Genomic DNA, 12,931 nt, shown 5'->3' on the forward strand with positions numbered 1-12,931 from the left:
TGAAAAATCTGTTGCCTTAGTACAGTAAGGGACTTTTCCTCAGAAGCTGACTTCTCATGGGAATAAATCCAAGCTGTCCTGACTTGATCTAACACTTCCTCTTGCTCCTAGAAAAGATGTTCATAAACCATTTACAGAGCTTGGCGCCTATGTCAAATAAATTCATCCAAACATCTTTTGTCACTGCTATGCTGCAGAGAGAGGGTGGAGAAGCAACAGTACACACTCCCATGCTCTGTTTATGGTTGCTGTTACCTGACTGTGACTATGGTAATTGTTCCATGGGGGGTGGGGAACCCCACGTCATCAACAGATACACACAGTAGAGCAACCCTCTTCAACCGGGGGGGGGGGGGCTACACAGAGGTCTAGTACAAACACAAAGAGTCATAATTTACACGGGGAAAGCCATTTGTCAAAAAGGCAAGAAGAGAGAACAGAGCATCACGTCCAATGTACATATGTAAGTTAATGTGACGGCCTTCGTGTGCAGGTCTGTGCAGATTGTACAGTCAGTCCAGTACACCCAGGTTGGGTAAGGCTGATAAAAGAGGTCACATTGACCACCCTGCAGCAGAAAGTATGGCCACCTTTGTCTATGCATAACTAAAACATGTGTGACCAAAGGTCTTCTAAGACTCCAGCTCCAGCCTAGTGCCAGGACTATCAACACAGAAGGTTCATAGTACCAGAACTTAACCTATTCAACCAAGCTTGCTGTATGTCACAAGCAGAAAACAGGAATGTTGCACAAATATATCTATATGTAAATATAACTCAAATTAAGCAATATGTGGTACAAATGTCATAACCAGTCCAATCCTCCTCACCCAAGAAGGCTTGTGGGAAACACAGATTAAGTATAGAAGACAGGTACAAGATGCAGGGCCTTTTCTGTTGTGGCCCCCAAGTTATAGAACTTTCTCTACAACTGCATGTAAAAACCCCCATTTATTTCAGACTACTTTTTTCTTTAATGAGGTCTCTTAATGCTGGAGTTTTTAAATTAATGTTTTAGTATTACTAATTTATTGGATTCTATGCTGCTCAGTTGATTCATCCATCCCACCAAATCTTCCATTTACCAGTGCCATTCATTAATAAGACAAAAAGAAATGTAAGGTCACTATTAGAATGCAGGGAAGCAACGTAGGTTTCTTGACAATGTTTTCAAGGGACTGACTAGCTAGCAACCAAACAAAGAAAACTCTTCTGGGAACTATTGCTATAAATTAAAAAGAAGCAATTTATTATTTCTGTCAGCAATGGGCCTCAGCACTGTTTTGGTTAGGATGAATTTTACTGTAGTGTTTACAGCAGAATGATGTACATGTTTGTTTGAATTACAGTATTTTGCTAGATTATAATAATTGTGTTCATTTATAATATATAGTTTATAGGGAATAGCTACTTCATTTTGAAGGAGGTGAAGACCTGGTGGGGTTGTTCAAAAATCAGCAAAATAGCTTTGCTTGTATAGTCAAATTGCAACTCTCCTTATCTATATTCCTCAGTATATATATTCCTCAATGGGAAGCCAGCCTCAGAAATTCAAATTTCCATTCTAGCTTTCAGTTGCATGTAGGCATTCTGCTATCATTGACACTAGAACCCTCTAACAGCTCATGAAGATTACTAAGACTACAGTGAGTACCCAAGAAATCTGATGTGCAATATACTTTCCTATACATGTTCCACGGGACGCGGGTGGCGCTGTAGTCTAAACCACTGAGCCTAGGGCTTGCTGATCAGAAGGTTGGTGGTTTGAATCCCAGCAATGGGGTGAGCTCCCATTACTTGGGCCCAGCTCCTGCCAACCTAGCAGTTTGAAAGCACATCAAAGTGCAAATAGATAAATAGGTACTGTTCTGGTAGGAAGGTAAATGGTGTTTCCATGCGCTGCCCTGGTTTCGCCAGAAGCAGCTTAGTCATGCTGGCCACATGACCCAGAAAAAACTGTCTGTGGACAAACGTCGGCTTCCTCGGCCAATAAAGCGAGATGAGCGCCGCAACCCAAGTTGTTCATGACTGGACTTAACTGTCAGGGGTCCTTTACCTTTACCTTTTTATACATGCTCCACTATTCAAGGATGCCAACCTTTTTGAGCTCTTGAGTACATTTTCAAACTGGAGGTCTTAAGTAATGGGAATCTTAAGTGTGGGGAATCTTTGACTCTACAGATGTCACTGAAATGTAACTCCCAATATCGCCACCCACTGGCCATGCTTTTTGGGGCTGGGAGTTGTGGTTCAACAGCATCTGGAGGGCCAAATCTTGCCCCCACACCTGCCCTACTGGATCATGCCAAAGGCTCATCTAGACTGCAGCCTTAGAGACTTAGTGGGGCATCATAAATTGTAAAGCTCACATAATACCCTTTGTATGAGTATTCATAAGTTGCTGACCGGCCACTGCAAGGTGTTAATGGGTTTTGTCTCCAGAGAGCTGGAATGAAGGCACTATTAGGATTTGTAGTAACAATAATAGGCTATGTGGGAAAAAACCTGCATATTGATGTACACTGGGGTCACAATACCAAAGTGAGCAAAGAGTGGATTTGTGGGAAGGTGGAAGGGAAGAAGACTGAAAACTAAAAGCAGGTTAAACGCATAACAAGTCTTGATTTCAGCAAAATGAAATGTAAGTGGCAAAGAAAGAAATTAGTTGGTGGGCTTTGGGCAATGCCTTATTAAAGGAATTTTCACTGGCGGGGAACAAATTCCAACAGTATTTTTAACTATATAAGATGGCACTTTAAAATCTTCCTAAAAATACATATCACATAAACAAAACAAAGACTATAATAAATGTATTTTAACATTAAATGTGACTAAAAGAAATTTGGCACTTACATTTCAGAGTGATCTTCTCTGTTACTCCAGTTTGGAGCAGTTTTGTTCTTTGAGAACTTCTTGCTTCCGCTGTATCACCACAGTTTATGGGCAATATGCACATCCCTAGGCCACCACCTTCAATTATTGGATTTTTTTATTTTAAAAATCCTCACATCAAGCCTCATGCCTTGATAATAACTGAGTCCATTTTGATTGGCTGCCTCTTTTGTACAGCAGATTTTGGTCAGATTTTGTCAAATCCTTCTGTAATTCAACTTCTTGTGAAGGGGGGAGTGATTTGCCCTCATTTTTAGCCAGTATTCTGTTTTGTTTTCATGCACCTCACCTGAGACTCAGGCTGCTCAGCTGCAGGCTGCCATTTAGGCCTTCCTGTCTCTCACACAGAGGAAGAGTGCTTGCTTGTGCTCTGATTGGCTCTCCAGTAAAATCTTCCTCTTGGCCTTTAGGGCTGCCTGTTTGTTAGGATAGGGCAAGATATTTTGTTTGCAGGCCAGCGGGAAATTACTTACATACACACAGGATCTCTCTACAATCATATAGACTAGGGAAAGGGGGTGCTTGGCAAGGGATTCAAGGAATGCACAGGATTCCCAAAGCAGATGAAAGCAAGTTAACTCTCTTCACAGTGACCTCAAAAGTACTCTCTCATTTATTATGTATTTAGCAAGGCAGAGTGAGATTCTCTCCCTTCTCTCATTCCCTCTTAGCACTGCGAACAATACAAAAGCCTGAGTATGGGGAATTTTCCCAGACTCTTTTCTGTCTGCTTCCAATTCTAAGAAAAGAAAATTATTGAAGTGGGCGTGTAAATACCTCCTCAAGTTTTCCTCACATTTAACATTCAAGCTTGCATTCCCCCCCCCCCCAAGGCAGCCCTGTCATGTCCATCAGCATTCACAGCTCCCGGCTGGGCCTTTAGAGAGGCTTTTAATGAACTTTCTTGCCATGTTCCCTGTCTGAAGTTTGGGGGTCAGAGCAAAAAGAGCACCGGAAGCGGAGAGTTGGAGTTTCCTGAGAAGGGACACAGCATTGGCCAGAGGAGCCCATGTCTTCATACTGAATAAAGAAACTTGGTGAACACAAAAATGCACGTGAGAATTCCTTTCACTTTTTATATTTTTTATTCAAAAAAAGCCTTGGCCTGAAACAGCAGGACTTGAATTCCTGAGGGATCGGCCTCATCGTGAGGCTTCCAAGAGAGCTCACCAAGCCCTTAAATCTCTGGGTTGAGGCTTTTAAAAATGAAACTTCCATGCCCAAAAGCAGCTACTCATGAATTATTCCCCTCAGTAAAAAGGGTAACCCTAGACCAGTGGACCCATTACAGTGGTACCTCAGTTTACATACGCTTCAGGTTACAGACTCCACTAACCCAGAAACAGTGCATCAGGTTAAGAACTTTGATTCAGGATGAGAACAGAAATTGTGCTCTGGCGGCGTGGCAGCAGCAGGAGGCCCCATTAGCTAAAGTGGTGCTTCAGGTTAAGAACAGTTTCAGGTTAAGTACGGACCTCCGGAACGAATTAAGTACTTAACCTGAGTGTGATGGGACGATGAGCTGCTTGTGCGTAAAATGCAAGTCCCTCAGAGTTTGATCAGGCTTTCAAACCTCTGCCTGTGACGGAGCCCCTCCAGCATGGCTGCGTCAATCACTAGTAGAATCCGAAAGTGGCTGCTTTCGGAAACGTTTCCAACATAAAAGCTCCTTAACGGAAACACGTCGTCTGGCCTCTCGGCGTGACAGTTTCCGTCGAGGTGTGGGTGTCCCTATAGGAGGTCCTGAGACCTCCCCACTGGTTTCGCTTGAAGCGTCTCTGAGCCATCCCTCCGACTCACTTTCCCTTGGAGTTCTTGCTCGCCCTCTACTGGTTCCCTCTTCCGCTGCTACTGCTCTCTCAACCTCAGGGAGCCTTTGCACCTGCGGCGCTTTAGATGTCAGTTCCCTGACATCCACCTCCCCTCCAGGGCCCCCTTCACCCCCTCCCGTCTCCTCTCCTACTGGCGGTGAGGAGGTAAAACCCTTGAAAGAACCTCCCTCATCTTCCGACGTCGCGAACACTTCCTTCCACTTGTTGCTGTTCCTACTCTCTAGGTACTCTTCGTCATCAGAGTCCACTCCCTCTTCCAACTCCGACTCCGCGAACCCTTCCATTTCCTCTTCCTCATCGGTGGTGCCGAAATACTCCCTCCTAAACCTTGCTATCGGCTGAGGTTTCCTCGGGAACCTTTGATGGAACGTTTCTGTTAAAACCTCGTCATTGACTTCCTGCGCACTTACCCAGGTGTTTTCTGACTCCGGTTCCCCTTCCCACGCCACTAAATACTCCACCTGATTTCCCTTCCACCTGGAATCGAGGATTTCCGCTACATGGTTGCGGCGTTCCCTCTCTTCCAAGGCTGGTCCCCTGACGTGCTCCCCTTCACCTCCTCCCCTGTATGGTGACAGTAACGACCTGTCGAACACTGGGTGCAATTTCATGTGATTGGGTAATCGGAGTTTGAAAGCTACCGGGTTGACCTGCTGAATCACCTCAAAGGGTCCCAATCTTCTGGGCCTCAGTTTCTTACAACCCCCTTTGAACGGCAACCCTTGGGTTGACAACCACACTTGATCCCCCACCCTTATGGTTTCACCTTCCCTTCTGTTCTTGTCTGCCTGCTTCTTATATTGTGCCTTAGCCCTTTCTAAGTTGAGCTGGAGCTGCTGATGGATGGCTTCCATCTCTTCTACAAAATGTTCAGCCGCTGGGACGCTCCATCTCTCCCCTCCTTCCCCTGGAAATGCCCTGGGGTGACACCCGTAATTAGCCAAAAAGGGACTCATCCCTGTGGACACATTCTCCGCATTATTGTAGGCAAATTCTGCCAACGCCAACTTTTCGACCCAATCGTTCTCTCTGTCATTGACATAACACCTAAGATATTGTTGAAGAATGCCATTTGCCCTTTCCGCCTGCCCGTTGGTTTCAGGGTGCCGGGCAGTTGAAAAATTGACTTCCACGTGTAACAAGCTCATGAGCTTCCTCCAGAACCTGGAAGTAAATTGTTTGCCTCGATCTGAGATCACCCTCGAGGGAGCCCCGTGCAACCTAAAGATATGTTCCACAAACAACTTCGCCGTTTCTTCCGCTGTGACTGCATGTGAGCATGCTACAAAGTGGCACATCTTAGTTAACAGGTCTACTACTACCATGATGGCTGTTTTCCCCTTGGACCTTGGCAGATCCGTCATAAAATCTATTGATATCGCTTCCCAAGGCCGTTCTGGTGTGGGTAAAGGTTCTAATAACCCTGCCGGCGCCCTTCTTTCCCCTTTGGCTCGCTGACATTGGTCACACCCTCTTACATACTCCCTTACATCTTCCCTCACCTTAGGCCACCAAAATTCCCTGGTAACCAACCACATGGTCTTGTGTTGCCCAAAATGTCCCGCCGTGGGGCTATCATGCAACTGCTTGAGTACTCTCCCCCTCAATTCACCTTCGGGTATATACAGTGCCCCTTTGTAATACAATGCCCCATTTCTTTCCTCAAAACCTCCGGGGCTCTCGCCCTCCCCCCTGAGACCTCTGAGCTTATCCTGGGCATATTCATCATTTTCCGTTTCCTCCACCAGTTCTCGTTGCCCCACCATCGCCGCCCCACACACCCAGCGGTCCTCCGGGATGACATGTCTCTCTTCGATCACCCCCTCCCCTTCCCAATATTCTGGTTTGCGTGAGAGCGCGTCCGCCCTGACGTTTTCTGGGCCTGGCACATAACAAATCTCAAAGTTAAATTTGGAGAATTCCTGTGCCCATCTCACTTGTCGTTGGTTGAGCACTCAAGCTGTTCTCCAATACTCTAAATTTTTGTGGTCGGTGCACACTTGCACCTTGTGTTGTGCCCCAATTAATAAATGTCTCCACCTCCGGAATGCTTCGTGAATGGCAAGTAGTTCCCTGTCATACACCGTGTAATTCCTCTCGGACTTATTCAGCTTCCGCGAGAAGAAGGCACACGGTCTCCACTCCGACGCACTCCTCCCCGGTTGAAGAAGGACCGCCCCTACCGCCCGGTCGGATGCATCTGTTTCCACTCTCATGGGTTTTCGTAAATCCACATGCAGAAGTTGTTCTTCCGAGGCGAAAGCCCCTTTCAGTTCTTCAAAGGCTCGATCCGCCTCTGCCGTCCAAACAAATTTCTTCTTGCTGCTGAGACAGTCAGTGATGGGCGCCGTCAAGTGGGCAAAGTTCTTGATGAACTTCCGATAAAAGTTCCCAAATCCCAAGAATCTTTGCACGTCCTTCTTGGTCTTCGGTGTCTTCCATTCCAGTACCGCTTGGACCTTGCCTGGATCCATGGCCAATCCCTTGTCTGACAAGCGGTACCCCAGGAATTCCACCTCCTTGGTATGAAACTGGCACTTCTCCAGTTTCACCCACAGCTGGTTGGCTTGCAGCCTGCCCAACACTTCTCGAACGTCCCTCACATGCTGTTCCTCATTTTCCGAATACACCAACACGTCGTCTAAAAAGGCCACACAATTCTTGTAGAGCAAAGGTCCCAGAACGTGGTTTATAAAAGCTTGAAAACACGCGGAGCCCCCTTGTAGACCGAAGGGCATAACGAGGTATTCAAAGGCTCCCAACGGGGTAAACATGGTGGTCTTCCATTCATCTCCCTTCCTTATGCGTATCAGATTGTACACCCCCCGCAGGTCCAGTTTTGTAAAATTCTTTCCCTTCCTTACTCTGGTCAAAATGTCATCAATTCGGGGCATAGGGAAAGCCAGGGGCTCCGACACTGCATTGAGGGCCCTGAAGTCACACACCAGTCTCGGTTTGTCTGTGTTCTTTTTGTCCACAAAGAACACTGGGCTGCCCCCCACCGCTCGGGACTCTCTGATGAAACCTCGCTTCAAGTTTTTGTCAATGAACTCCCTCAGCTCCTGCATCTCCCTGTCTGACATGGCGTACAGCTTGCCTACTGGGAGTTGGGCCCCTGGGAGTAGGTTGATTTGACAGTCAAAGGGTCTATGCGGTGGCAGTTTGTCTGCTTCCCTTTCGCTGAATACGTTGCTCAGATCTGCGTATTGCGGGGGCACCTTCCCTTTGTCCATCACTTCCATCCCCGCTAGGGTGACTCTGTCTCCTCCCGAAACCTTCCCCTCCTTGCAGTGTTCTAGGCAATGCGCTGACCCAAAGGAGACCACCCTCTGATGCCAGCCCACTAGCGGATCGTGTAGCGCCAGCCAGCTCATCCCCAAAATGATGGGCGCTCCTCCCAGGATGGCCACATTAAACGCTATCTGTTCGGTGTGCCTTGCCACTCTCATTATCATCGGGACAGTCTGTTGGCTAACTTCTCCCCCCAACAGCTCTCTGCCGTCAATCGTAGTCACCTGCAAGGGGTTACTTAAAGGGATAGTCTGTATCTGGTGCTCAGCTGCAAACTCCTTACTCATGAAATTACAGGAGCTGCCTGAATCCAAAAGCGCCTTGACCTTTAGTGGGTGTCCGTTTGGCAGTTCTAGTAACACCTCTATCACTAAAGCGGGTCTGGGGGGTTCTGGCATGGGCACTTTCATTGCTCTTTGGCCTGGCTGCTGTGCCCCAACGGTGGCAGCCAGGCGTTGGCTTTTACTTGCTCCTTGCCTTCCTCTTCCTTTCCCCCAACAGCTCCTGCCATCCCTTGCCATTCCTTTCTTTGTGGGCAAACTCTGGCAAAGTGCCCTGGCTGTTGGCAGAGATAACATCTCTTGGCGCTCTTTCCCTCCTTTTTCCGCCCTTCACTGGGATTTGAAACTGCGCGCGCCCGCGCTGTTCCAACTTCCATCGGCTCTGCCGGCGGGAAAGGTGGCTCTGGAATGTCTGGAATGCGGAACTCCCTCCAACGGTCTCCTTTCCCTTCCCGCTTTTCCATAGCCCTCGCCTCCTGGCGCGCTCCTATGGCCAGCGCAGATTTGGTTAACTGGTCCATAGACTCCGCCCTGGGGCCCCGGGAAAGCTCATCTTTGACGGTTGAAGAAAGCCCCTCTTCGAAAAGCATTTGGATGGGCTCCGCCGATAGGTCCCACCCCAATTTGTGAATCAACATGGTAAATTCAGTCCAGTACTCACGGACAGATCTGCTTCCTTGCTGGCAAGCCATTAACTGCCTTCGCACCACCCCCTGCTCAATATCGCTGGAAAACATCAGGTCCATGGCACGAAAAAACTTCCTCGTGTCCTTTAAGATCTCATTATTCGCTGCCATCAGGGGTCTAACCCAATCTTTCGCCCCGGATTCGAGATGGCCAATCACATACGCCACTCGCGATTCCTCATCGGGGAAGTCATCAAACTGCAAGTTTAGAGCGTATTGCATCTCTGTTCTAAAGGCATGATAGTTCCTGGGATCCCCCCCGAATTTCTGCACCAATCCTGGCACCTTTCTGGCGAGCGGGGTGGTTTTCTCCTTTCCCTTTTCTGCATCCTGAGCCCTCCTCTCCTCAAGCCTCGCCGTTTGCAGCGCCAACTGGATCTCCAACGCCCTGTACCTTTCTTCCAGGCTTGGACCTCCTCCAGCTGCTCCTGCTTCCCCGGTTCCGGCTGGATTGCTCATGATGCTTCTCCCTGCACAAGCTGGCTTTCGGTGACTTTCGGATTGCTGTGATGGGACGATGAGCTGCTTGTGCGTAAAATGCAAGTCCCTCAGAGTTTGATCAGGCTTTCAAACCTCTGCCTGTGACGGAGCCCCTCCAGCATGGCTGCGTCAATCACTAGTAGAATCCGAAAGTGGCTGCTTTCGGAAACGTTTCCAACATAAAAGCTCCTTAACGGAAACACGTCGTCTGGCCTCTCGGCGTGACAGTTTCCGTCGAGGTGTGGGTGTCCCTATAGGAGGTCCTGAGACCTCCCCACTGGTTTCGCTTGAAGCGTCTCTGAGCCATCCCTCCGACTCACTTTCCCTTGGAGTTCTTGCTCGCCCTCTACTGGTTCCCTCTTCCGCTGCTACTGCTCTCTCACCCTCAGTGAGCCTTTGCGCCTCCGGCGCTTTAGATGTCAGTTCCCTGACACTGAGGTACCACTGTGATTAGCAGTCCAATCCCAAATGTATTTATTTGCAATGCAGCAACAGGCTGTATACATACAGTTAAGGCTGCAGAGCTGGGGGCCAAAAGATCCCTTTTTATTCAACGTGTTCTATTATGTGCAGAAAGGACTCTTTCCAGTCAGGCAAATATGCTCTCTCCCAAGATCCAGTCACTCATCCAACGCGATATTAGGATTCATATACACAGTTTAAAACTCTCCCATATACACACACGGTGTAGGAACAGTTAATGTATTAAATTTTATTTACAGTACACTCTTTGAATCCTCGTGTATAATTTCCCATCTCATTAAAAAAAAACCCACCCCCATCTCCCAACATGATTATGGCCTTTCTCCTTTGATGCTAGCTTTCCACAGACAGGAATTTTAGGAGGGGAAACTCCATCATACAAAACAAAATAATCCCAAGAAACCTGTGCTGTGCCTCATGTTCCACCCAGAGTTCCTATTACTACAACTCCACAAACTTCCTCACAGTGAGCTGCTGACATCTTGTGGGCAGAGATAGTGTTGCACGCTTAACCTGCTACAGGTCAAACATAAATCCTTTAAAAGTGAAGGTGAGCAAGGACAGGTTGAAAAGTCTCTTCTTCACTCTCTTTCCTTCGCAAAGCTGCTTCTTCTCAGCCGTCTTGGTTTTGGTCTGAGAGCTACTTAGAAATTAAGTAACTCTCCTATTTTATTTTGGTTTTTCAAGCACATATATTCTTAGATGCAGTTGGGTTGCTTTTCCTCATTCTTGTATGACTCAGAGATCCTTGATTTACACAATATTAATTCATTCAATTTCATGTAGATTTAATTTGTAACCAGTTACCAGAGTAAAAACATCATTGTCATTTAGCACCTCCTAGTGAGGTTAGAATTTATTGATGCAAATAAATAATATAGAGGCTAATTTTAATCCCGATTTCTATATATTCTATATATTCTATGGTTGCATAATATTTTAAAAAGGAGTTCTATAAGCATAGTGAACTGCAGTAGATATGGGAAGAGGATATGGGATCTATAAAGATATGGGTATCCTTATCTAAAACCCCTCTAAAAACAAAAACCACTCATGAAATTATTTCATCCATGTTACAGTCTTGTTCCTTGACAATTATGCAGTAACGTCATCCAATTAATGAAGATTTTCTGTTAAATATATTTCCACCTGACTGCTTCTAAGACCTTCCTGTTCACCTTAAAAGGTAAAGGTACCCCTGCCTGTACGGGCCAGCCATGTCCGACTGGGGTTGTGTGCTCATCTCGCTTGAGAGGCCGGGAGCCAGCGCTGTCCGAAGACACTTCCGGGTCACGTGGCCAGCGTGACGAAGCTGCTCTGGTGAGCCAGCACCAGCGCAGCGCACGGAAACGCCGTTACCTTCCCGCTATAAAGCGGTACCTATTTATCTACTTGCACTTGGGGGTGCTTTCGAACTGCTAGGTGGGCAGGAGCTGGGACCGAACGATGGGAGCTCACCCCGCCGTGGGGATTCGAACAAAATGCCTTTTGGACATTTAGGCAGTACATGTTTCTGAAGGCTTAACTAGGTCCTTATCCAGAGAGTCATGCTTGTAATAGTGGGCTGTACATGCACTGCTATGCTCACATATCTGATGGATGATGTCAACTCTGCCCAACAGGTCAGGGGGGAACATATTCAGCAGTCATCATAAGAGGTGGTTAAACTACCTTTCATGCAATTAAATGGTAATTACAACTACTTTATGAAAAGTAGTTCAAAATGACATACAGTCGTACCTTGGAAGTCGAATGGAATCCGTTCTGGAAGTCCATTCGACTTCCAAAACGTTCAGAAACCAAAGTGTAGCTTATTCTGATTGGATGCCAGAAGCTCCTGCAGCCAATCAGCAGCCACAGAAGCCCCGTTAGACATTTGAGTTCCAAAGAACGTTCAAAAATAGAAACACTCACTTCCAGGTTTGCAGTGTCCAGGAGCCAAAATGTCCAAGTAGCAAGGCGTTTGGGATCCAGTGTACGACTGTATTTTAAAACTATTTTTGTTTGTCACTACTAGGAGAGGGGGGGAACCTGTTATATAAACAACTGGTCATTTACTATCATAATGAAAATTTTGTATAAATCTCAAGGGCCTTTCCAAGCTGGTGTTTTTTGGCAGGTGTATCCTGCAACCTGTCATTGACACAACATTAGCGGTGATTTTTTATTAAACCATCCTCACATCATTTCACTTTGCTAGTTGTTCTGCAACGTGAACAACACTGCATTACAGTCATACCTTGGGTTACAGACGCTTCAGTTTGTGTTTTTTTGGGTTATTGACCGCCGAAACCTGGAAGTACCAGAATGGGTTACTTCCGGGTTTCGGCAGTCGTGCGTGCACAGAAGTGCCAAATTTCAATCCGCGCGTACACAGACGCGCCGCTGGGGGTTGCGGATGCTGGAGGTTGCAAATGTGCATCCCGCACGGATCACGTTCGCAACCCAAGCGTCCACTGTATTGCCCTTTGGAGAGGCACTCTTGCATTATGGCACAATGTATACCAAAAGCCCTCAAACATTTGTGGTATAAATGTTACAGTATTTTTCCAGGAAACTACAGGACACACAGTGACAGGAAACAAACCAACATGTTTGTTGTGAAACGGTTGCAGGGGCAAAGAGGATAGAAAACGGTTTTGAGTATAACTGCACCAACGCCATCGGCACAAATAATCACGAATGCACAGTAAACAAGATGTCTGGATGGGCCCAAGAGAATACAAAAGGAAACACTAAGAAGAATGCAGACATACCTGCAATTACCAGCAGAGGGTGTGGCAACCCTTCTATACTTCCTACACAACTGCTAGGGACTTGCTCAGTTTGCAGTATTTCTGAAGGCTATGGTATTGATTATTCTGGCACAGGGATGGGAAACCTGTGCCCCTCCACAGGTTGCTGCTTACAGGCTGTGGTGGCTAGTGCCCATTGAGACTGGTAGCGCAGAAGGCAGGGAGACCCACAGGAGGCAGAGCCAAGGATA

General features: G+C 47.0%; 1 long non-coding RNA gene across 3 annotated transcripts in view; it reads left to right on the top strand.

Moving 5' to 3' along the window:
- The first annotated feature begins 349 nt into the window (after positions 1 to 349).
- LOC309361863 overlaps positions 350 to 12,931 on the top strand; it is a 48,233-nt gene continuing 35,651 nt past the window's right edge. For 2 of the 3 annotated variants that reach the window (XR_014164674.1, XR_014164675.1), the window contains exon 1: positions 2,859 to 3,947. This is a non-coding gene — a long non-coding RNA (uncharacterized lncRNA). Of the gene's footprint in view, positions 464 to 1,568; positions 1,647 to 2,858; positions 3,948 to 12,931 lie in introns of those variants that run through there. The other variant, XR_014164673.1, reaches the window with a different exon arrangement.

Source organism: Podarcis melisellensis (assembly GCF_964234715.1).
Source record: "Podarcis melisellensis genome assembly, chromosome: 2".
Taxonomy (NCBI): Eukaryota; Metazoa; Chordata; class Lepidosauria; order Squamata; family Lacertidae; genus Podarcis; species Podarcis melisellensis.